Source organism: Megascapheus bottae, chromosome 1 (genome assembly GCF_031878675.1).
Source record: "Megascapheus bottae isolate mThoBot1 chromosome 1, mThoBot2.hap1, whole genome shotgun sequence".
NCBI classification, from domain to species: Eukaryota; Metazoa; Chordata; class Mammalia; order Rodentia; family Geomyidae; genus Megascapheus; species Megascapheus bottae.
This window is the reverse complement of record NC_143509.1, coordinates 80,612,427-80,638,830: the sequence shown is the minus strand read 5'-3', so window position 1 is coordinate 80,638,830 and position 26,404 is coordinate 80,612,427. Positions and strand designations below refer to the sequence as shown.

General features: G+C 33.4%; 1 protein-coding gene and 1 non-coding gene across 3 annotated transcripts in view; one reads left to right on the top strand and one right to left on the bottom strand.

Annotated features, from left to right (window-relative positions):
• Positions 1-26,404, top strand: part of Cadm2 (cell adhesion molecule 2) — an 866,220-nt gene that overhangs the window by 118,090 nt on the left and 721,726 nt on the right. The gene's annotated exons all lie outside the window — the stretch shown is intronic.
• On the bottom strand, positions 18,938-19,067 carry LOC150069528 (small nucleolar RNA SNORA40). The gene has a single exon (XR_016538599.1). It is a non-coding gene; the product is annotated as a small nucleolar RNA SNORA40 (small nucleolar RNA).

Genomic DNA, 26,404 nt, shown 5'->3' with positions numbered 1-26,404 from the left:
AATTATGGCTTCACATTTGATGAACAGAAACTCTACCAAGGATGGGGGGACCTTCTTGCTTTTCAATGTTTTAATGCTTCAATTGTTTTAATGTACACTCGTATTTTTCATATGTTTTTTCATACATATGAAATATGCATGCAAATGTGGTTTTAAGAAACCTAGCCAGTGATCTCAATGAGAGAAAACCACTGAAGCAGGAATTGATGCCCCAATGGCTCTCTTGTTCCTAAATATTTTTATACATTTGTGCCGATGAAGTTCTTTAAATGACCCTGTTTTTTAAAGATTCATTACAGAAAGGGACAAAATGAAAAGTAGATAACCAAAAGCAATTCCTTTATATTTTAGGCTATATCAGAAAACCAACAATATTGAACTATTTACCATTAATACAAATAAAATATTCCCACTCCAGCTAGAAAGTTATGATTGCGATTTAGGATCACTCAGAGCCAAGAACAAAGGACATCTGTTCAATTTTACATTAACTTAGCATCAAATAGAATAAATTTGGATATGGTTATATTTAAAGCCAGGGCTAGGATACTTTGTAACCTAAAATCATCAGTGCAAAGGTTTATAGGAAAGGCTCAATTAAAGATCATTTTTATGTTGATACTTATTTGCCAGAAACTTAGAGACTGTATTCTAAATTTACATTCTTTAACTTTCATTCATAACTACTTAGTAAATGGATGTTTTCTAATAAGTCCTGCTTATTAGTCTTTTTTTTTCTTCAAAGTTAGCCTCTAACAATCATTTTGATAATGATAAAATATTTTCCCTTAGACATGTTCAAATGAAATTGGGTCAAAAGCTACTTGCAACCCTGTTTTTCTTCTGTCAAAAGGTTTTTGTTTGTTTATTATTATTTGCACGCTTCCTATAAGGATTAAAAATAATCTTAATCTGTACTTCTATAGTATGTAGAATATTACCAAAACATTCATAGTAGCTTTTGACATTGTGACTTTTACAACCACAAGAGCAAAGAGAATACTCTTCCTGGTCAGACAGCATCAGAATGAATGTGTTTAATGACTACATTTTTCTAGATATTGTAAAAATACCAAAACTGCAAATGAAGTTATTGTAAATTAAAACTTTACCAACATTGGCTTTTATTGCAATATGGCTCACACCTCTAATCCTAGCTACTCAGGAGACTGAGACCTGAGGATCGCAGGAACTGAAGAAAGAGAAACTCATCTTCAATTAATCACTAGAAAATGGGAAATGGGACTGTAGCTCCAGGGGTAGGGCAGTAGCCTTGAACTGAAGAGACAGTGGCCAGGCCCAGAATTCAAGGCCCATGACTTACCAAAAAAATCAGATTTTTATTCACAAAAATATGATTTTAATGATAATTATTAGTGATTCTGGTTATCCCCATGTAATAAAATGATATTAAACATGAATAATATAATTACTGTTAGAATGAAGTAATTTTAAATCATCATATTTCACAAAGTTGTCTGGAAAAGAAATTCATATGGAAAGTCTAAGATATTTGTGGATACTTTGTTGGGCATACACAAATCATTTATTGGCATGAACTTTTATATATGAATTGAACAATTAATTGATCAGATTGATAAAATCTATACTGATCAAAGGTAAAATGATAAAATGCAAAAAAGTTAAACATTATTATATTAATAGTATAGTCCCATATTGGCAGAATGATTGTTCAAATATCAGTCTGTATTTAAAAATACGTGAACTTTGCCTATTAGTAGAGTACTTGCCTAGCATGCACAAAGACCTGGGTTCAATTCCTCGGTACCACATACATAGAAAATAAAAACAGGAAATGGTGCTGTGGCTCAAGTGGAAGAGCTCTAGCCTTGAGAAAGCCCAATTACAGTGCTCAGGCCATGAGTTCAAGCCCCAGGACTGGCAAAAAATTAAAAATAAATAAAATAAATAAAAATAAACTATAATTCATTGGGTTATTAAGGGATAGTTACATGTCATAAATCAAAATTAGGCAATAGATATGAAGATAGAAAATTAGAAATATGTACTGTTATCTGACATCTTAAATACAAAAAAATAGTCTAAAGAAAATACAGGCTACAATACCACCCTAGTATCAATAAATTTATACGTGTAGCATTATAATCATGAATACAAAGGTCATTTTTCTTTCACTTTTGTTCTGAAACTAAAATAATATACATTAATAGCTTAGAAAATATTTGTTGGAGCAATAATAAAACTGGTATAATTCATTGTAAGGACACTGAATTTTATTTATAGTTGTGATGCAAGTGTTGAATTTTCAGAACAGTAATATTTTAGGGAGTATTTTAGTCATGAATTCAAAATGACCCTCATTACTATAATAGAAGTGGATCAGAATATTTGCCCAAGAAGGACTGTTGTATATGCTATATTTATACTTGTTGAGTCACTTTTAAAGATATAAAATGAGAACATAAAATATACAAATATAGAAGTATAGTTAACCAAATATACAAAATCAATTTTTGCTGTCCCAAATGAATAATGTGCTTTTTCTTTTGAAATCTTATTTTTTAATATGATTTTATTTGAGTGATGTACAGAGGGGTTAGAAAACATCTGTTGTTGAACATGGCTACCCCCTGCAACATTTTTCTTCCACTTCCCCCTTGCCCAAGCCCTGTTTAAATTTTATATTTCTGAAATTGAGATAAGAAATCAAATGTATCAGTTAACTTAGCTGTGGTACCACCTCATGCCATGATCTGATCTAAAGCTGGTCTGTTCAGTTCTGACCAATTTTACACAATAGGAAGTAGTGTACCTAAGGAATTCATTTCATGTCTCTTAACTCACATTTTATGTGATTATTTCACTGTATAGTCACTTTAGCAGAACATAGATTATGCTTGGTCAAATATCCTAGTAAATTCCTATCCTGTCTTTTTTGTTGATCTGTCAAGAGTAATGTAAGTGCTAACAGCAGAGTTTAATTCAATCAAAGTTGAAAATCTTAGGCCAGATAATTCCACAAACACTACATCAGTTGCCATACGTATTGGTGGGATTAGATGTCATACAATGGATAATGACAAAAAGTTCAAAATTACTAGTACAAACATTAATGTAGTAATCAAATTAATCTAACGCTGCCTTAGTCTGCTTTCTCACTGGATAAATTACTTTAAATGCTAAAATGGATAAATTAATTTAAATGCTAATTCACAGTAAGAAAAAGAAAACAATTTATCATATATTTGATTTCAACTAAATTTCATGACTAGTTTGTTCACTTCAAATAAAAGCATTCTTTTTTGACTTCTGTTCAGAGTTGTTAGACTTATATTTGAAAAACAAATTCAGGTATATTAATACTTATTCATTGTTTGTTTGTTTCTTCATTAAACTCTATTCCATGAATCTGGAGATAGTGATAAGAGGTAAACTGCATGTTTATATCATGAGAGGATATGAGTTCTGTGCTTAGCAAAGAAAAACAAAGAATCCAAATGTATAACAATGCCATGCATGTAACAGTAGATAAGTTTTCATTCTCTTCATTTTATATTTTTATTTACATATTGTTTTATTTCAGGTGGGTCTGTATCAATACATTTTCTTTTTCTATTGTGTTTATGTCTGTTTCACTTAAAATTATTTTTAATCAGCCAATAGTTTACAATGATTGTAGCTCTGAATACATTTTAGAACTCCCCTGGAAGTTTTTTCATGTTTAAAGTGGAAATGGCCTTCTTTACTGTTCTTGTTAGAGATAGAAATATAGACTGGGGTAACATTCGTTGTTCTATGACTTGATTTCAGATGTTGAAAACACTTCTCATTGACTATAGGTATGCAATTCATCAAATCGGCCTATTTCAAAAAGGCATGTGATATTGTTCCTGTTGCAAACACCAACAATCAACCAGGAAGATAAAATTGAGGATCATGAGCTGCAGTCCAGAGAGGGTTACACAATTTAACTGGTGCCCTTACATCATACCTACAATCTTAGCTAACCAGGAGACTGAGATAAGAATTACATCTTGAAGCCAGGCCTCACAAGAAGGTCCATGAGACTCTCCAGTTAACAGTCTAATAAGTGGAATTGTGGCTCAGAGTAGGAGCACAATAGCCTTGATCAACAGAGAAGTTCCGGGAGAGTGCCCAGCTCTGAATTAATGCAATGACTGGCACAAAAACAAATCATTGACTTATAAATGAGAGAATTCAATATGTTGTAGAAATCATGATTTTCAATTGACAACTTAAGGTTTAATCTTGATGATTCTATTGTGCTTTGGACAATACATGTGTTCTGCGGTGGCACACAGAGTAATGAGAACCTGGTTCAAATGTTATACTGGTTCCTAGGCTTCCATTTCCACGCTCCTCCCAGGTTCACAGAGGAAGAATGCAAAGCCCTCTCTGGGCTTAGAGCATTGACACATGGAAGGACGAGAAAGTGAATACTGTTGTTTGTAATGGAGGTTACTTGATATAAGCAAGGGACATTATCAAACATTAAAGAAAATATGGCAAAAGAAAGTCTGAGTACCATGCCAAATACAATTACAGTTGGGTTTAATCTCTGGGCCTGGGTGCAGTCCCTGAATTGTTCAATTCAAGGCTAGTACTCTTATCACCTGGAGTCACAGCATCACTTGCAGTCCTGGTGGTTAACTGGAGATAAGAGTCTCAGGTCCTATTATGCCCAGGCTGGCTTTGAACCTTGATCCTCAGCTCTCAGCCTCCTGAGTAGCTAGGATTACAGGCATTAGACACCCTTTGCCTGGCTGCTTCAGGTCTTCTTAACTGTGATGTGTTACAGTTTTCAAAGATAAATTGAACTGCACATAAACTTTCCAAAGAGTTTGGGAGATTGTTTGGGAAATTTGTCCTCCAGTGCCCAGAGCATATTATTTTGCAATACACGGACATAATGTAGCTGTTTTGGAAGGACAAAGTTATTTCACAGTTCTAAAGGCCGTGCTCTTTCTTTAGAACTGAGAGTACAGATTGAAGAATGCAAAGCCCTTTGCTCTTCCTAGTTATTTTTCCTCTGAGTTAATGGCATAAATTGCTGAACTGTTCTGAAACGCGACACATTTTGTGACCAGCGATGTGGATGTGATTTGGTAATGAGGTATCTGTGTGCTTGAATGTATAACAATGAAGGTGTGCTTGTATATGTGTCGACTGTGAGTCACCTAGAAAGGACTCTCCTGCACAAGTCCTGTGGGTAATTTTCCAGTGAAAGCTTAAAACAAACATACATTGCATTACAAGTAATCTGGAAAACATAATATGAAAGAACAAAGGCATATTTGATTATGGAGACCTGTGTATCAACGTTGGCATCTTATCCAAAGCTTCCTACTCCTGCCTAAAACTTTCTGTAGCTAATCAGCCAAATCTAACTAACTGCATATGTTCAAAATAAAATGTTCAAAGCTATTTACACTAAAAGTTTCCCACTTGTAAGCTCTATGTTTAAAACATGATTTTATGGCTTTGAAAATGCTATGTTTATTGTATTTTGGCCATCTGTATTTCTTATGTCTGTTCTACACTTATGTACATAAATTACACCTAGAACATATATCTGTAGATATTAAATATGATATATATTGCATTTATTTCAAATATTAAGCATTTTTGATATTTGGAATGTATCCATTTTCAACCATGTTAAGGATGTAATGCCTTGCATAATAAGAATCACTATGGAATACAAAGATGATAATAGCCCTAGAATGAAGCAATCTCTGTCCTTCACTTTTTTTTCTGCCTTCAGAGAGCCCTGATTGTATTCTAATTAAAAATAAAATAAAATAAACCTGATGTCCTACCTTTCCTCTTTTTGTTTTTCCACTAAATTTGGGGTAGAACTATCAGCACTCATAATTGCTTTGCGGAAAATTATTACTTTGTTCCTATTTTATACATAAGAACTGGAAGTAAATGTACCTTATCTTTAAAAGGGATATCTTTTAATGAAAGGCATCCTTTCTTGCTTCTAATGACATTCTACTCTAGAATTACCTATGAGGTGTTCTCATGGCATGCCATTTTGTGAGAACTCAATACTAACAGTCAAAATAAAATGAAAATATTTCTCCCTAGCCTCAGAAAATCAAACTGCATTAAAATTTTCTCCTTTTTATGTTTGTGTCTCTTCTTAGAAAAATACATATTGTGACTGAAGTATTGAACAAAAATATACAGGAATGTAAACAAAATTGTCAAACATTTATGTGACTCACTATTATAGATTGGTAGAACATGTCTTTTATAGTAACGGAACATGATGTTAAATGTAAGTTTCTATGGAAAGAAATAGCCTATTAAAAATAAACCAAAATGATCCATTGCATTTCTGCCTATCTTAAATACTTTACTGATATACTGACTTACTCATTAGCATGCAACGAAGTACCCAATTATTATATGCCCTGCTGTTTTGAATTCTCAAAGATTGTCAGTTCTCTGTTTGGAAATATACTGCATGATGTGAACAGCATTAGTCTGCGTGACTGGTCCACAGAACTGATAGGCTTTCTGACTTCCTTAAGCTTTTCTTCCGTTACAAGTCAATGCTAATAGCATGATCCCTGCTTTCAGTTTTAAATCCATTTACAGAGCAGAAGAATTTCTTTGAAATCTGTCTTTATGTTTACCAGAATTCCGTTCTTCTTCTTTTGCCCCCAGGACATAAAAAATAATGCTTACAGTAACAATTGCTTCAGTTAAAAGAAAATAGTATTTTGTTTTGTTTTTGAAAGGGAAACTGCTTAATTCACTTTTAGCCATATAAATGGGAACCCATTTTTTATTTTCTTTCCAAATATCATCTATAACAACTAATTTAGAGAGAGGAGAAGCATAAATATGATAAATAAAAATGTTCTAACAACTTATTGGGTGAATATTTCAGCCATGGATAATACAGACCAGCAATTAGAAAGTCTGGTTCATAGTACAAACACTCTGCCCTCTGTGTCTGTGGATATAGCTATTTCATGTTCCACAGATGAGTAACATCATGAAATATTTCACTATATGGGATTTTTTAGTATGTCTTGTCATATCTTTCATTAATTAAAATGACAGGTTTTATTTAATTTTTAAGAGTGATTATAATATTTCATAGTTTATTTTTATCTTTATTGATATCAGTCTGGGTTTTCCATAATTTTCTTTATCCATTCATCTTTTGAAGTGCACTTACATTAACCTCATTTAGTTTATTCTCAGGATATTCTTAAATTGTTTTGGGGAATATATGGTTAGCAGTGGAAGAGGGATGCACTTGGTTGTATGTGTTTTTTCCCACTAGTTTTTCTTTAAAACTATTTTTTCAACCAGTTTTGCTCCTCTTAACCATTTTGAAAGCACATATACTCTCCAGAAATCTTCAATCTATATGTAGCATTGACTCAAAAGTGCTGCAGGACAGGCATAATATGTATCAAAAGTAGATTCAGATATATGCAATGCCGTAGCAATCATTATTCTAAAGCAAGTCCTCGTTTTCTTTCCTATGTAGTGTTGATTTTTCTCTTTTCTGTATGCCTGTAATAGCTGAGCTCTAACCACTCACAATGGTATATTGATAGGAAATGGTTCAAAGTTAAGATGTCAGAGTAGGATTACTGTTTGTGCTGCTAAAATTCATATAGTTTCAGATGTGAAAATGCCCAACATATTCATTCTATGTGTAACAAATAAGAACTTTCTGCTATCTATAACCAAATTAATAGAAGTTTTGAACAAGAAAATCTCAAGTACATACCAATTACAAAAATATGATGAGGAACTATGTTGTTCTTAAAAAGTATCAAGAATGGACTTTCTGTTCCTTTTGGTATAGCACAAAGAGAAAAAAAATAGCAAATTGAATGATTTAATGATTTTTCTCCCTCAGCCAAAATATGTTCTATATTTTATACTGACTCTGGTAAATACCAAATAGAAAGCCAACAAAAACTCACAGCAAAAAAAAAAATCATCTCTCCCTATCCTTGCACAGTCTTTCTATAATTGGACATCAAGTCTGGAAATTCACATTTTATTGCAGTGAACCATATTTATTTTTAGGAAAATATACATCTATTGCCACTGGAAAAATACCAATATATAAGAGTGAATTTTATTAAAAAGCATATTGAAATCTGTAAGTTATCAGAGGAGGTTAAAAATGATCTTGATTAGCAACAAGATATTTAGGATTTGGAACATTTTAGAAAATTGCAAAATCGTGTAAATAAGGAAATGAATGCTACATTTGTTAAAGAAAAAAATAAAAGAATCTGTGGCTTATATTTTTAAAATATAAAGATGAAATTGGAATTCCAGTACAGTTTCTTTCTTGAGGGAAGAAACAGAAAGGTCAAAAACTTTGATGACAGTAGAAAATAAAGGTAATCCCCATGAATCTCAGTTAACAGAAAGGTCAGGAAGTAGTTTATTGACCATCTTTAGGGTTTTATCTACATGATTCAATGGATCCACACATTTCAAGACATTTTTAGAGTTAATTCCATATATGACTTTTTTATTAATTATAGATACTTTATTCATCTGGGTAAGTGTAACATGTCAACAATTATGCAACAGTCCCATTATAACAGAAGTTCTTTTGCTCAGTCTCCTTACAGTCTTTTCTTTTTCTGTTTCCAGTAGCAAAATTCGAACGTAGTTTATAAACTTCAGTTAATCTCATAGGAACATGAATGTCAATTTAGAAATGGAAGTTTCTTTTGCTACAATTCATTTCACTTTGGAGTTTACTTACAAAGAATTTGTTACATTTGAAAAGAGCAAATGATGAAAAACAGTCTTCTTCAAGACATTATTTTATCCATGACTAGTTTGTAGTTGTTTTTTTCTGATAAATGTCTTCATATCTTTCTGGGTGTTTGAGAGTTTTCACATTTTTGCAATGTACACATCTTGATGATTTAACTGCTCATTATTTTCAGGGAGAAGTCCTCTACTTCTGCCCACTCACTTCCTTCTATCCCTGGGCAGCCTCTCTGCAGTCTAACTCAAAGAGCCACTAAACCTTTGACATTCTCCCAAAGTTTCTTTATATGATCACTGCATTATTATTTTCTTTGCTACTTCACTACAGCAGCAACTCAGTTGCTTATATTATTTATATAGTTTTATAAAGGAGTTGCCAATTATCAAGACAGTTTATGAATACACTCCATCTTTCAGTGTTCTCTTTCATTCCTCACAACTCATCATTTCCTTCACTCTTCTTAATTTTTTAAAACATCCATTTAATTATTGACTATTCTCCTCTTCACTCTTTACCTCTTTCCCCTTAATCCCCACCCCACCCCAACCATTTCCAGCATTTTCTCCTGTTGTTTATTTTGTTGAACTTCGTCTTTGCCTTTCTTAAGGATTTATTACTTGAGTTCTCCTTTGAATCTATTCTTATAAATGTATAAGATGAAGCTTCCACATGTAAAAGAAAACATGTATATTTTGTTTCTCTGGGCCTTAGCATATTAGTTCACTTCACTTAGTATATTTGTTCATGCCTTTCCATTTCTTTAAAAATGGTACAGCCTGGGCCGGGAGTTTAGCCTAGAATGTTGTCTAGCATGTAGGAAGAAAGAGCTTGTTTCAATTCCTTAGTACCACATGCACAGAAAAATCCAGAAGGGGGGCTATGGCTCAAGTGGCAGAGTTCTACCTTTCAGAAAGCTCAAGGAGAGTTCCTAGAATCTCAGTTTAAGCTCCCGGACTGGCCAAAAAATAAAATGGTGCAGTATGATACAATCTTATTCTATTGGATTAATAAAATTAAATTATGTACAGATATCATGTTTTCTTGATCCATTTGTCCATTGAGGGGTATCTGGGATGATTCCATACTTTGGTTGTGGTAAATAGTGCTACAATGAATATGATTGTGCTGCTGGCTTTACTATCTCCTGATTTATAATCCTTTGAATAAATGTCCATGAGTGGATTTCAGTTATAATTCCTTTCATATTATCACTTCTCACCATGATGCCCAATAAGTGTTTGCTTATGGAATGATGTAATTCTATAATCAAACACAGTGATTTCATTATAAAAAAAGTGTCCTACTGAGAACTGAGCTGATGAGATCTATTTTTTTTACAACTTCTGAGTGGAAGTCTAGCTATTTACTATTTTATTATGACAGCTTTGTCCATAAATTCTACACACTTTTTCAATTGCTTAATTCTGACATTTTGTCCATAAGTTGGCTGTATTTATGTTGTTTTCTGCCACTATCTTTATACATAGAGGAATAGCCCCTGCCTTCAATAGTTGCTATGCATGTATCTAATGAAAGGGTTCATTTATAAACATTTAATTATAAAATTATTTGAAATGCTACCTTTACAAGATTAGGTGTTACTTTGCATGCCTTCAATCCCAGCCTTCCCTAAAACAAGATGACTGAAATTTTAGGTTCGGCCAGCAGACTAGTCTATGTAGTAAGACCTTGTCTTAAAGAAATAATAGTATGCTAATTGTTCAGATTTCAAAGGTATCACTTTATTTTGATATGACAGTCAAAAATAATATTGGTGGTTTAGGTATGTGGCTTGGGGTAGAAGGTTTGCCTAGCATGCATGAAGCCTTAGATTCAATTACTCAGTACCACATAAACAGAAAAAAAGGAAGTTGACATTGTGGCTCAAGTGGAAGTGTACCAATCTTGAGCATAAAGCTCAGGGACTGTACCCCAGGTCCTGAATTCAAGACCCAGGACTGGCAAAAACAAAACAAACAAAAAGAGATAGTATACCAAACTTAATAACTACAAGAATTGAAGCAATTATTTGGCACTACTAATGAAGTGTGTTAGAAAGAATCATTCATTTGTAAATATCTTCAAGGTCAGAAAGCAAAGAGCAGAATAACTGGTCCTAATTAAAAGGTCAATCCTGAAAATGGTCACAAATACGCCTGTATGCAATAAAAGGAACCTAAAGAGTCTTTTGATTATAACCACGAATCCACATAAAATCTCGTATATGTTTTGAAACAAAACTAAGACATAATCTTGAAGTACAGTCTTTGTAAAGTGTGGTACATTACATAAAGTCTTGTGTACATTAAGATATAATATGGGTAGATAATTATCTATCGCTTGAAAAATTCATGACTAAAAGATGTATTCTTAACACAATAACTAGTATTGATGCCTCTATAGCATATTTGAATCAAAGTCATCATTAGTATGTGTTTTTAATGAACAATAAAGATGAAAATGACAGCTAAAGGACATATAGAGGAGATGGCAATTTGTTATTGAACTTAAATGAAGATTTATCATATAGACATCTGCACTACTAGTCACAAGGTTAATATTTTCCACATAATCACATGGAACAATTTTTAATGGAAATATTATTTGTCGATATGTTAATGAGATTCATCCTTACTCTAGTCTCTTGTCTTCTAGAGGCTGTATTTTGTATAAAGCAATCTAGAGATGTAGAATCTTAGAATGCCATCTGTTCATGGTTTTTTCATCTTCACAGAGTACTTTCAGGGATTTTTGGCATGAAACTTTCTCTACACAAATTAAAGACAAGTCCTGATTCGCTGGAAAATTACTCTGTTTTTCTCTGTTGTCTGTTGTGCAACAGCAGTACAATGAAGTAGTGCAAGCATTTCAAACCCTGATAGCATGCCTCACTCCTCACATCCAAGTCATTGAAATTCCTTCCTCAGTGCTGTTTTCCACCAGATTGTGTCCAAGTGTAGCAATTTAGTCCAAAAGTTCATTCAATCAACTAAACTTTTGACTCACATAAATTCTTCTCAATAAATGTAATTAAGTTTATTAGCAGATCAGGCCCATTCAGACAAATTTCCATTTTCAGTTATTTTTCTTAATGCATAATACTAAGGTCTAAGTCTTGAAAAATATTGCTACCTTTTAAGTAAAACTTTTTTTGGTCTTAATTAGAGTACATCTATTTACTTTTATGCTCTAAGACTATTCATACTAAAAACAAGGTTCAGGATTGAATTTTTAATCCTGCACAGAAAACAGAGTGAAATAGGACAGCATGAGTTGTTTCTGCCACTGTTCCATTCAGTTTGCACTGTGTTTATCTTCTATATAGAGAAATGTTCCTTCTCCTGCATTGAAATGTTCGAGTGCCAAACAAATTGAGTTTCTCTTTCCTCACATCGCTTTTGGCCATGACTAGAAATTTCTCAGACTTTCTACATAACTGTTGTTTTTCAGAGCATGTTTGTCCTCTGAAAAGGTTTAGTATTTTTAATGTTAAAGTTTTAACATTTTCAGTTTATCTCAAATCTTCTCCACGTTGATTTGATAAATAGAATATTGATTTGATAAATAGAATGAGAGGAATTTTTATGCAGTAGATTTATATATAAAATAGCATATTTGGAGTGAATGAGTTTTTGTTTTTGTTGTAAAATTAACTTGCCTAGATTTTTTTTGCTTTTTTTTAATCCTTCCATGTTTTCCCATGGGTCTCAAAATAGTGACATTGAATATATTCACTTTATGTGCACAAGTTTTCAAATGCTAACCATTTATATTTTTCAAACTCTTATCCCAATCTGGTAATATATACAGTATTTCATCTGATGATTCCTAACAGATATTAAAACTGGGGATAATCACTTACAGAAGTAAATTCATACAGTTTGTTTTTCTTGCTTTGACTCGCTTTCTTTGTATTTTCTTTTTATGCATATTATTATAGTCATCATTTTATAGTGAAGTTTTCTACATTCACAAAAACATTTTTGTTAAATAAAATGCTCTTTTAATTTAAAAACAATCTACATTCAAGTCTAGTCAGTTCTTCAATCTCTGATCAGACCAAGGACACTATGAGAGTACCCTATTTTCATCTTTTGGTGGAACAGATTTCTAGAATGTGATTAAGCATAACTAGCAGCCAAGGCCCCTGGTTAAAATACAGAATGCAGGAATATAACGAAGATCTAATAAAATCATAACATTGTTAAGTCCATAGGGTATTCATATTAAGATTCTGGAGAGAGAAAGAAAGACAGAGAGAGAGAGAGAGAGAGAGAGAGAGAGAGAGAGAGAGAGAGAGAGAGAGAGAGAGAGAGAGAGGAGGGAGGGAGGGAGGGAGGGAGGGAGGGAGGGAGGGAGGGAGAGAGAGAGGGAGAGAGAGAGAGAGAGAGAGAGAGAGAGAGAGAGAGAGAGAGAGAGAGAGAGAGAGAGAGAGAGAGAAGAGGGGAGAGGAGGGGAGGGGAGGAGAGGGGAGGGAGGGAGGGAGGGAGGGAGGGAGAGCCAGAGACAGAGAACAGCTGTTCATGATGAGAGAGTAATGTGAGAGATGTTTTGATAGGAGAAACACATGATCCTAGAAAGTCAAAACATCAATATCTTGTGAAAGGCACTATTGATATTTAAGTAAATATCCTTCTTGTGAAAAATCTATGAAGACTTTTAATCTCAAGTACATGATATAGGTATTCATAACTTTTGGGGGGATTTAGCTTTATAAAAAACATATCTGACGTTTATAATTATATAAAGAATGATGAAATGTTATTATTTAATACAATAATAAAAGAACATAACTGATAGTGGGCAACATCTGGAGGTGAAAACTGGAGAATCGGTTGGTATTCATCCCAGAGAACTGAGAACAAGATCTTGTTTCAAAAACATTCTGGATATAATGATCTACACCTGTAATCTCAGCTACTTGGGAAACAAATTAAGGAAGATTACCAAATCAAAAGAGTCTAGGCAAAACATCTGAAAAGCACACTACAGCACAAAGGAATGGGGAAGTCCACCACAAAGAAGTGGCTGCAGTGGTAAATAGTTTGCTTGGCATGGGGAAGGTCTGAGTTCACTCACCAGTAACATCAAAACACAACTTCAAAGAGTCCAAATATTAAGTATTCTTACGAAGATGAGTAGTTCTCAGTAATTAAGGTATTAAAGTATAATAGGTTTTTAAACTCTTAAAAGGTAGCCTTTGTAGTTATATATTTATTTTTTATTTAATATATACCTATTTGTTGGTTAGATATTATGCCAACTTAAGTGTGAATTGAGACACTTGTACTAATTGAGTTCAAAATGACATACATGTTCCTTAATTTGTCATAATCAGTAGAAATCTTGGGCTCTCCTAGCAGAGATTTGCAATAGAGCAACACCTTGAAACAAAAGGCCATATAGTAGGACGCTAAATGAAAGGATCTCTAGGATATAGAAACATAAGCCATATAATGAATGATTGCTGTTCTTAAGTTACTATGTTATCTCTCATCTGTTTTGCTGTCCCTTGGTTATCTCATATTGTTACAGTATCTCACTGTGTTACCTGATATATCGGATATATTTGTATTTGGTTATTTGAAATTGTATAGGGAACAGGGGAAAACAAGATGAGGGGTGGGGGTGGGGGGGAGGGAAATGGGGACTAAGACATGTGAAAGGGTATTGAAGTATGGGAATTAATGCACCATCTATCCGCAAATATCATGTAACCCTTCTATTAATTATAATAAAAAATATATGAAAAAAAGAAATGCCTAAACATTAGAAATGTCTCAGCTCTGTATCTTTCCATCTTGTAAATAGTTATTAAAATTCATTTCTACAATTTTGCCCTGATAACTGCTGATTGCCGTTTTTGCTTTGATCACTTGCATTTAATGAGTATCAGAAAATATTTAAAATCAAATCAAAGAATTTAATGGGTCCTTTCATACTAGAGTAGTTACAGTAATTAAATAAATAGTGTTAAGTGTGACTAGATTTTTAAGATTTGGCCAGATTTTTTAATTAAAGTAAGTGCTTGGCATTTGAAATACATTTGCCCCACTTTAATAATATTTTATATTAAATGTGAATCCTGTTTGGTCATTTTGGTAGCTTGGGATTTTAGCCACAACTAAATTATGACATGTATTGTACTTAAAAGCATGTTTATAGATGGTAATAACTAGATACAGGAAAGCCACAATAAGGTATAAGAAACTTTTTGTTAACAGCATGTCATTTCTTGTATTGAGCCACTGACAGATATAACATGTTACTCCAATTGCTTCTAATGAAGCAAGTGCATTATTTAAACATATATTAATTATATAGCACAGGGTTTCATATGATGTTTTCATACATGCTCACAATGTACGCCAATCATACTCAGCCTGTTTATTACTCACTATTTTAACAGTGCTATGAATACAAATAAACTAGTCCAATCCTCTTCACCCTTCTTATTGACCATTCTTTTTTTAATATATTTTTATTGTAATTAATAGAAGAGTTACATTGTATTTGCCAGATAGATGATGCATTAATTCCCATACATTGATACCCTTTCACATGTCTTGGTACCCATTTCCCTCCCTCCCACCCCCACCCCTCATCTTGTTTTCCCCCGTTCCCTATCCAATTTCAAATAACCAAATACAAATATATCCGATATATCAGGTAACAAAGCGAGATACTGTAACAATATGAGATAACAAAGGGACAGCAAAAGAGATGAGAGATAACATAGTATCTTAAGAATAACAATCATTCATCATATGGCTGATGCCCACCTACCCTCAACAGAAATTGTTTTACTTTCCTGTCATTCATGTTTTGTCAGTGATTTAATTGTATCAAGTTATGTGATAAATTATATGTGATATCTAATATTTGGGTATAATACAGGCTTTCTGTTATATGATATACTCAGCTACAGCCTAATGAAGTTTGTTGAGCATGTTTTACTGTAAGTTAAAGAGAGGATGTTCTTCATGTTTGGTGCATTAAGTACATTTATTTGATTTTAAATCTATATTATGTCAAAAAGTCTGTGAATCAGGTGCATAGTATGTATACATATGTATATATGAACCTATTTATACATATATACTTCTACTTTGCATATATACTACATTCATTAGAATTTCACCCTCAGTATCTAATATTGGTGCTTAATTTCAGAAGTACTTTATCTAACTTAATGAATGAATGAATTTAAGAATTATTAGTTTAGGTATACATGAGATAGTAAACAGACACCATATTCATTTAGCTCCTGTCTGCTGACTCTGCTTTGTTTTCCTCCTCTTCCTCCCCCTCCTCCTCCTCCTCTTCCCCTTTCTATTCTCTTTCCCTTCCCCTCCTCCTCTTCCTCCTCCTCTTCCCCTTTCTATTCTCTTTCCCTTCCCCTCCTCCTCTTCCTCCTCCTCTTCCCCTTTCTATTCTCTTTTCCTTCCCCTCCTCCTCTTCCTCCTCCTCCTCTTCCTCCTCCTCCTCCTCCAGCATTTTCTTCTTTTCTTCTGCTTTCCTCAAGGCTAGGGCTCTACCATTTGAGCCACAGAACCATTTCCAACTTTTCTATATATGTGGCACTAAGGAATCAAACTCAGGTCTTTGTACATGCTAGGCATCTGCTTTGTTTTCTTAAATATGATCTTTCTCATATCTTATGTGGATTATTCTCCAAATCTATACTTTCACACCAGTGCCACTCAGAACTGATATGAATATGTATCTTTGATTCAATAGTATTTTCATGTACATCGTGTGTATGAGATATTGGTGTTTTAGTTGAGATCCTGTCTTTGCTAAGGAGATGAGCCCTTTTTTACTTTGTCCCACCTCTTGTGAACAACCTCAAATCAAAATCATTCTGAAAACTCAAAATCACCTCCTCCATTTGGGTAATAGGTGCCTATAACCATCCTTATTGGTGGAGATGGAATCTTGCTAAATTTTTATTTTTTAATAATTTGTATTTTCAATCTCTGTTACCCACATGGGTGGCTGGGATGACATCTGTGAGCCAGTATACTTGATCCTCCACTATTGAAAACGCTGATGGTTTCTTCCTGCCTCTGAAATTAGTCCGGACTTTCCAACACTGTGCATATTCTATTTCCCTACAGCTAACATTTCACTTTGACATACATCACTTCCTGGAATGCTGTCATTGTTTCGGTCTCTTGTTCTGTTTTCTGTAAACTGTAGGCCTTTGGTTACACTAAGGATGGGAACAAAACCTCTTTCCTCTGTTTTGCCTAAAGCTTACTTAATTCGCTCAATTAAAATTTTGTTAAATGAATAAATGGCTCCAGACAAAATCCACAGACAGACCCATCATTCATTCCATATAAAATACATCACAGTGTTGCTAGCAGAGTAACAATCAAAGTCACTTATATTGACATAAACTGCAATTGTATCCATTTATGAGAAGCCAGATGTCGTTATCTCTGTGCAAGCAAATATATTTTTCACATAGATGATGATGATGATGATTTTCACATAGACTATGAAGATGGACTATGAATTTATGATGATTTAATTGTAAATTTCATTTATGAAATATAACGTTAACAATTGAAAGAGGAAAGAACATATCTGAAGCTAGAGTTACTTATGAAAAGAAAATTGCAAAGTATCACTGATTGAGGAAACACATGAGTATATGGATAAAATAATATTGCTTCGAAGTACTGGCTCAAAACTGTTATTATTTTAACTATTACAAATTCTATTAAACAAAATTAAATGTTACATGAAGTTATACACACATTGCTTTATTTATTTTACAAAATGAAAGTGTCATTATTTATATAATTGACAGATTACCTAGCAAGTGATTTTTACCAGGAAGGGTGATTATGCTTTTCCTGGGTGTAGAACTCATGGCTAGGGGATGACAGTCCCTTTTTTCAGGGTTTCTCACCTGCCCACGTTTGAAGGTAAGGATAGTTAGCAAGTCCAGGTGGAAAAGGAATACTTCTAGGGCATTTCTTGAAATGAATCTGAAAGCAATGACTCAGTTGCTATAAGTGGCATAGTGGGTTTATACAAAAAGTGAAGCAAATTTGATTCCAAACTAGAAATAGATTCTATGTAAGTTTGCATTTTTCAGCAGAGATGATAAATGTAAAAATATTAAGACAGCTATGACTAGCATATGCTTGTATTTTCTCTCTGCTTCTATGTCTGTCTGTCTGTCTGTCTCTCTCTCTCTCTTTGATTCTCTTTATAGACCCATATATATATATATATATGAATGAGGGAAAGAATATTATTTTAAATATGGAAGTGGCTCTAAGTAGGGATTTTATTTTATTTTATTGGTCAGTTGTAGGACTTGAACTCTGGACCTGTGCTTTCTCCCTAAGGTTTTCAGCTGAAAGCTAGTGCTCTACCACTTTGAGCCACAGCACCACTTCTGGTTACTGATGGTTAATTGGATATAAGAATCTCATGGATTTTCCTGCCCAGGCTGGCTCTTAACTGCCATGTTCAGATCTCAGCCTCATGAGTAGCTAAGATTACAGGCATAAACCACCTGTGCCCAGCTATACAGGGATTTTAAACACCATGTCAATTTATCTCTAAGTGGTTTTGATCTGCTGACTCTACATTGTTTTCTTCAATGTGATCTCATATTTTACATGGATTATTCTGATAATTGGTTTTCTTAGCTCTAAATATTTCCTAAATATATGTGTACATGTATGAATATGTATATGGATTCATGTATATGTGTATACATGTACATAGATACATATGTATATATACAATTTCTCATTCATATGGAATTACTTATTTTTTAGGCCTGCATAAGATTATGTTCCTTTTTAGTGAATTCACATAAATAAGTCAATGCTTTTATTCTTTTATTATCGGTTATTTTCATGGCAATATATGAATGCCTTTTAACTGACCACTTATTTTGTAATTGCATATTCATTTCAATGTATTGGTTGATATTACACACATGTATCATCACATCATTACAGTTACATGCACGAGGCGTAAGGAACAGATGATAGATATCAACAGCTATTTTAGCAGAAAACTATAAAAATACCATTCTTTTTCTTTTTTTTTTTAGCTTTTACATCAACTTTATTCTCAGAGCCAACTTGTGAGTTAAATCCCCACATTGCCAACTGTTGTAGGAATCATATGCCTTCTTATATGTACATGTAGCTCATATTCAGCAATGAGTTCTGGGTTGCAAAAGAGGATTTACTGTTTGCACCTGTCTGTAAAGCTCTGTTACAAATTTAACAAAGACATGCACACAAGTGCTCACACCCTTTTTCAGTGTCCATTGAGTTGACAAGTGAATTGTAAACATCAGAAAGCAGTACTCACACAGGATGTTCCCAAAAGAATACAGCAGATTGTTGAAACTTCCTAAACTCCAGCTAGTTATTCACACACCTAACAATGTTTTAAAAATTTTAGCAGGTCCAGTACTGTGACAAACTACAAGGAGAAATCCCTGCATGATTCCCTCTTATCAAATTTTCTCAACTCTTTACCAATATCTTACCAGCATCTTAATGAAACTCATATTCTATAAACCTAAAAATAGCATAATATAAACTTAGGGATTAGCTTTACATCCTGTACCGTGTGCCCAGTCTACCATTGGAAATTATCTTGAGTTTTATTTTGCTCTGTAGTTTATTGACTATAGTAAATCCTAAAATGACTTATTTTTATACATAAATTTGGTCTGTCTTTGTGTAAATTTTCAGTTTTCTTTCCTTCCTTCCTTCCTTCCTTCCTTCCTTCCTTCCTTCCTTCCTTCCTTCCTTCCTTCCTTCCTTCCTTCCTTCCTTCTTTCCTTCCTCCCTCCCTCCCTCTCTCTCTCTCTCTCTCTCTCTCTCTCTCTCTCTCTCTCTCTCTCTCTCTCTCTCTCTCTCTCTCTCTCTCTTTCTTTGGGTTGCACTTAATTTTTTATAGGAATTCTTGGTTAAGTATTACAAAAATACTTTGAAATACTAATACTCTAAAACATAAAAACAGTCATTCACTCAAAATGAATTTATATTTGTACGTGGTAATTTTAAGCTTGTTTGTTTGTCTTCCTGGGTATGCCGAACAAGACATTTATAATCAAGGGCAAACCTCTTGATCTTGTTAAAATGTTTATAAATATAAATTATTAAGGCTAAGGAAACATACTCATTAACTTTATTTTTTAGCAGTTGCAACAAATACAGATGTAGATATCATTCACAAAGGTTAGAACTATTTTCTGTGCTGTCACATAAAAATTATATGAAGTATAAATTATTTTGAAACAAATTGTCTCATGTTACTCTTCCATCAGTTGCAATATATTCTAACTGTGAAACTTAAAGGCAATCCTCAATTGCAGAAAAATGTCTGACAGACCAGGAAACTAGTTACATGTTATTCTATGTCGTTCATCTACTAATGCTATTCATTGGGGCCGGGAGTTTGGCCTAGTGGTAGAGTGCTTGCCTAGCATGCACGAAGACCCGGGTTCGATTCCTCGGTACCACATACGTAAGAAAAAAGCTGGAAGTGGTGCTGAGGCTCAAGTGGTAGTGCTCTAGCCTTGAGAAAGTCCAAGGACAGTGCTCAGGCCCTGAGCTCAAGCCCAAGACTGGCAAAAAAAAAAAAAAATATATATATATATATATATAGTAACTAATGCTATTCATCAAAGCTATTCTGTGTTGCCAATATACTACCAGAACTGGTATAGGATATTCAATTCTATGAAAACATAAAGTAATCACTTGAAATTCTTAAAAAGAAATATGCTTTTTTTAAAACTCAATTTTCCTCACTCATTATCATTCTATTATCACACATGAGCATGTTTCACCTTAAATTCATTATCTTATTAAAATCACCAAAGATAATGGGTAATAATTTGGGAAATGTATTTATCTAATCAGTGTTATTCAAAGTGTTTCATTTTTTTAAATCCTCAAATGTTTTCAGAATTGCATAACTACAGCTTAGGAGTACTATATTTCTAAAATTATACTTAGAGTTTAATTTTCATTATAATTTAGTGGTTGCTCAGTTTTCAGATGTTTAATTTGATAGGACAATTTTACTGTACTATATTTCAATGGTGGCTGAATGAATGTGATTGTAGCTATTTTTGAGTCTTCAAGACTTTGCTGAAAGCCACAAAGGAGATGTTTCAAGTTGTGAATATTAAGATGAAACCCACATTATTCATACACTTTCCTCAAGCTTTACTGTTTCATAATCAGATGATACCTGTGCTGCAATGGGAGGACTGGTATAGGTATGCCATTGTTTTCTTTATTATCATTTGAAATTATGATTCTTTTAGTGTCATCCATGACTTGCTCTGATTCAGAGCTTATCTCTGAGTTTTATCTTTCAAAATTGTGGTGGGGTATGCTATATCTAAGGATCCTTCTATACCAGCTTTCCAATAAAATAATGTTACACTTTCTGTTGGTTTCTAGTTTGCTTTAAGCAGAAAAAAAACCTCAGAGAATAAATTTACAAATGTTGCTGGGAGTTGAAAACAATCCCATAGTAATCCACTCTAGTTACTTGTTACACATTAGAGATTTCTTTTTTGGTGTATGACAATATATCATAACCATTAAAACTATGGTTTGTAGGTTTCATGGTGTAAAATTTGAAATCAATGAGGAACAAATGTTTCCTTTAATCTCAGAAATCTTCTCTGTAGCAGAATAGACAGGAACTATTCGATATCTTTGGGGGGATAATCAATGGTAAAAGAAAATGTTGATTTCTCACATTGACTTTTCAGTAGCAGAGTACTGGTTTTCAAATATTGAAATTATTGTATGAATGTTCTGGTGATGCTGGAACTGGTATTTGGGCTACCTTACATTAAATTTCTACATTTCAATTTTGAGAATAAAATAGCTACATAGGTCTTTAGGCTACTGCACAATTTGACAACCTTTCCTTGAACCTCCTGTATCTTTGTATTTTGCTTCAAAAGGAGAATGAGAAAAAATACATAAAGATCTATACAAATTAATCAATAATAATAATGTGTTCCAAGGCCTTGTGTGTTAAAGATAAGTAACCAAAGAGGCATTTTTAAATAATGACCTAAAAACAGAATTCAGGCTATGTACATTCAATTACTTGGTCACTGTGGAAATCAGAAATTCCCTAGGAAACAGAACTTTAAATAAGAAAGGCTACTTTGGAGATGTTCAGGGTAAATAAAAAGCAATTATAATAAATAAGCCTGGGTGAGTTAGGGTGAGTTCATGGGAGAACATCTTCCTAATGAGTAATTTTTAATTATCTGCTGACAAGCAAAGTCTGAATGTAAAAGTAGAAATGAACATAAAACAAATTAGATATTTTCCTTAGTGGATAGTTTCCTAGACATTTGGCAAAAGAACACTGAAAGAAGTAATTATATTAATATAAAAAGGAAGATATTTCAAGGCAACTACAAATAAGCTACTTGCTCATTTATCCATTTGTTTGTTTACCTATGTATGTTAGAAATAATCATTGTACTTCTACCAAACTGTTACGCAACATGAGAGTCTCCAATCTAAGTCATTGATGAGAATCAAAGATCAAATAAAAGAGATAAGATAATCTGCATAAAACTCACAGTATAGATAAGCACAAATATACATTGCTAAAATAATATTTGTGAATTACACAATGTCATAAGTTAGACATTGAGTAATTGGATCAGAATTCAGAGGAAAAAAACTCTAGCTGGCAACTGAATGAAAAGTTAGTAAATTCCTAAGGAAGAAAAAAATAATTCAATTTTGACTTAAAATAATAGGTAAAATTTGCCTCTCTGAAATGATAGGAGATATTGAATGTAAGTTATGGTAAATGATGATGGTAAAAAGGAATATGAATGTTTAAAGTTAAGAGAATTTCAACTGCTTCAGTGAAAATTAAGGTTAAGAAAAATAAAAAGAACTGAACATTTTATCAATAGTCTATACATGGTGAAGGTAGGGACACAGAATTACAGAATAAGTACACTGGGAGATTTTGTGGAAAAAATGGTGCTTTACAAATAGTTTTCAAGCAAGGAATTGATTGGTAAGATGGATTTGACAAAAAAGAGTGATCCTCAGAGGGAAATTGGAAAAACATTCAATTAATCAACACAAGAAAATTATATATATATATATATATTCGTATATGAGTATATTAACAATTGGAACTATATTAAAGATATAGTAAAGATAAATGATAAAGTGTTTAAGTATTCCTTTCCCTCTTATTTACATTATAAAATTAACATCACACACACACTCACATTTAAGACAGAACTCAAACAAACCATGTTAGTGAGAGGAACATCTTAAACTACGGAACATTTTGAAGATGACATTGATAAAGAAAAGCAAATAGCAATTTTTTTTTTAAAATAAGTGGAGACAATGGAATACTAGAATTTGAGAGCATTCAAACTATTCAGGGAGAAAACAAACACTAAGTGCAGCTTTAGAAGAAATGATTCTTTCTTCCAATTATAGCATCCGGTCTGAGAAACTAGTAAACATCTGGAATATGCATCTACGCTCACAGCTATAAAATTAAATCTTTATATGGACACAGCTCCATTATATTCTTCTGCTCATAATGCAAGGCTTTATTTCTGATATATACAAATAAACTTATTTTCCTAAAAAATCTTTTGATCTTAGTATCAGATGTTAAAGATAAACCAAATAAAAACTCATGATATAATCTAAAATTGTTCTTAAGAAAGCAGTTTTTTCTTAATTTCAAGATGTTGGCTTCATTTTTTAAGAAGCCATATGGTTCAATTTAAACCCCATACTGAAGATTTTGTAATCTTTGTAGTATAATAAGCTATCTATTTTCTATGTTTACACAAGAGCTTTAAAGTATTTTGATGGTTATACATATGGAAACCCTTTAATGTTTCATTATGAAGCCCCAAACCTTCCAATTTATCTTTGTATCTGTGAAATAACATAAATAACAGTATAGTTATTATTTATCTTTTCCATATAAAGTTGTTTTTTTATGGGTCATGAGATTGAACTCAGCCTGGGCGCTGTCCCTAAGTACTTCAGCTCAAGGCTACCACCCTACCCCTGGGCCTGGGTACTGTCCCTGAACTCTTCAGCTCAAGGATACCATCCTACGCTTGAGCCAAGCCCCTCTTCCCATTTTCTAGAGGTAAACTGGAGGCAAGAGTTTCAGGTCCTTTTGTGCCTGGCCTGGCTTTGAATCTTGATCCTCAGATCTCAGCCTCCTGAGTAGCTAGGATTACAGGAAGATTTTGTTTTGTAAGAGTACACAATGGAATTCTATGCTGCTGTCAGAAAAAACGACATCTCCCCATTTGTTAGGAAATGGAAAGACTTAGAAAAAATCATATTAAGCTAAGTAAGCCAGACTCAAAGGAATTTAGGCTCAATGATTTCCCTCATTTGTCATAACCAGTAGAAACCTTGGGCTCTAATAGCAAAGATGTGCAATAGAGCAAAAACTTGATACATAAGGCCATATAGTATGAAGCTAATTGAATGGACCTCTAGGATATTGAAACAAAAGCCACATAATGAATGATTGTTATCCTTAAGGTGCTATGTTATCTCTCATCTCTTTTGCTGTTCCTTTGTTATCTCATATTGTCACAATATCTCACTTTGTTATCTGATATATTGGATACATTTGTATTTGGTTACTTGAAATTGGACAGGGAAGGGGGAAAACCAAGAGGGGGCGGGGGGAGGGTAATGGGGAACAAGACATGTGGAAGGGTATCAATGTATGTGAATTAATTCACCTTCTATCTGGCAAATATCATGTAATCCTTTTATTAAATACAACAAAAATATTAAAAAAATAAAAAAGAATGCTGAAATGAGTTGTAAAGTGACAAGATGAGAAGACATGAAGACATAATCTAAATGAAATAAAAACACCTCTTCATGAATTTCTTCACATTAAAATCTGAATTCTGGAATTTAGAGAAGGGAAGGTGGCCCATGGGTGTAATCTTAGCTACTCAGGAGGCTGAGCTCTGAGGATTTGTGGGTCAAAGCCAGCTCAGAGCATGGAAATTTGTGACAACCTGATCTCTAGTTAAGAACAAGCCAGAAGGGGTGCTATGGCTCAAGTTGTAGAGTGTGAGCCCTGAGCACAAAATCTCAGGGAGAGCCCTAGGAGTAGCAAAAAAAAGAAAAATGTTTTTAAATAAAAAAAATCTGAGTTCTGTGTTGGGCGTGGTGGCTCACACCTATAATCCTAGCTACACAGGAGGCTGAGCTCTGAGGATTAAGGTTCAAAGCAAGACTAGGCACAAAAGGACCTGAGACTCATCTCCTATTAACCTCTAAAAAATGGGAGTTGGGGTTTGGCTCCAGGGTAAGGTAATAGCCTTAGGCTGAAGAGCTCAGGGCCAGTGCCCAAGCCAAGTTCAATTCCCATGACCCCGCCACCACACACACACAAAAAATCTGAGCTGTGCTTTCTTAACAACATTTATCAGTTACTTTTTCATCTTTCTACATTTCTAAAGTTGCAAAGAGTTCCAAAAAAAAAAATTCCTGATGACGACCTTTGCAACACTGAATAGCAAGCCTATGATTTAAATCACAAGATACTGAAGCATCATAGATTCACCTATCCTAGGTTATGTGCTTCCACTGAAAACTAACAGTCAACTCTATGCTTTCTTTTGTTCACAGAGTAGAATATTTCTATATCCATGTGCAAAGTTCTGCAGACTGCCTTTTTAATTTGAAAATTTGTGAAACATACATATTTCTTTGACATTTAAAGGCTATAAACTTGAGCCAAAATATACTATGAAAGTTAGACATATTTTCAGTCTTAGGGTGTTGAAAATCTTTCAACATTTCATAATAGTTTATGTGATTCTATGCTGCAGAGTATTGAAAAGTAGATTCTTCATACAATATTCTCATATAAAGTCTTTGAGACACATCATTATAAATATTATGTATGTGAAATCCATAAGATAACAAAGGAATATTATATGCATAATTCTTTTCCATTGTTGTTAAAGTTGTACAAAGGGGTTATCATTTAACAAAGCAGTTTTGGAAAACATGTCCTTCCTTTCAGCATTCTCACCATTCCCTTCCTGACCATCCCTTTGCTCACTCTTCTAAATTTTGTAGATTATACATTGAATTCTTATTTTATTAATCCTCTCTCCCATCCTCTTTATTTAGCTACCACTTTCTTCTTCACCTGATCCCATCCCACCTCTTTGAAGTACCTGCTTCCTGGAGTTTTATTTTATTAATCTTTGCCTTTGCCTTTCTCAGAAATTACTTGGAATTTTCCCTTCAGTATACCATATCTCAGTTAATATATGTGTAAACCTTTGTATTTAACTCAACTAATTTACTTATAAATTTATAGACTTATTTTTACTTCCATAAAGTAGGGGAAATCTCCAACGTTTGTTTCTCTGGGTCTTTCTATTTCTTTATAAATGATACAACATTTTTTTCTAATGAATAAGGAAATTCCCTTGTGTATATATACCACATTCTCTTGAGCCACTCATCCAATGAGAGGCATCTGGGCTGATTCCATGCTTTGGCTGAGTTGAATAGTGCTGCAGTGAACATGCCAATAGCT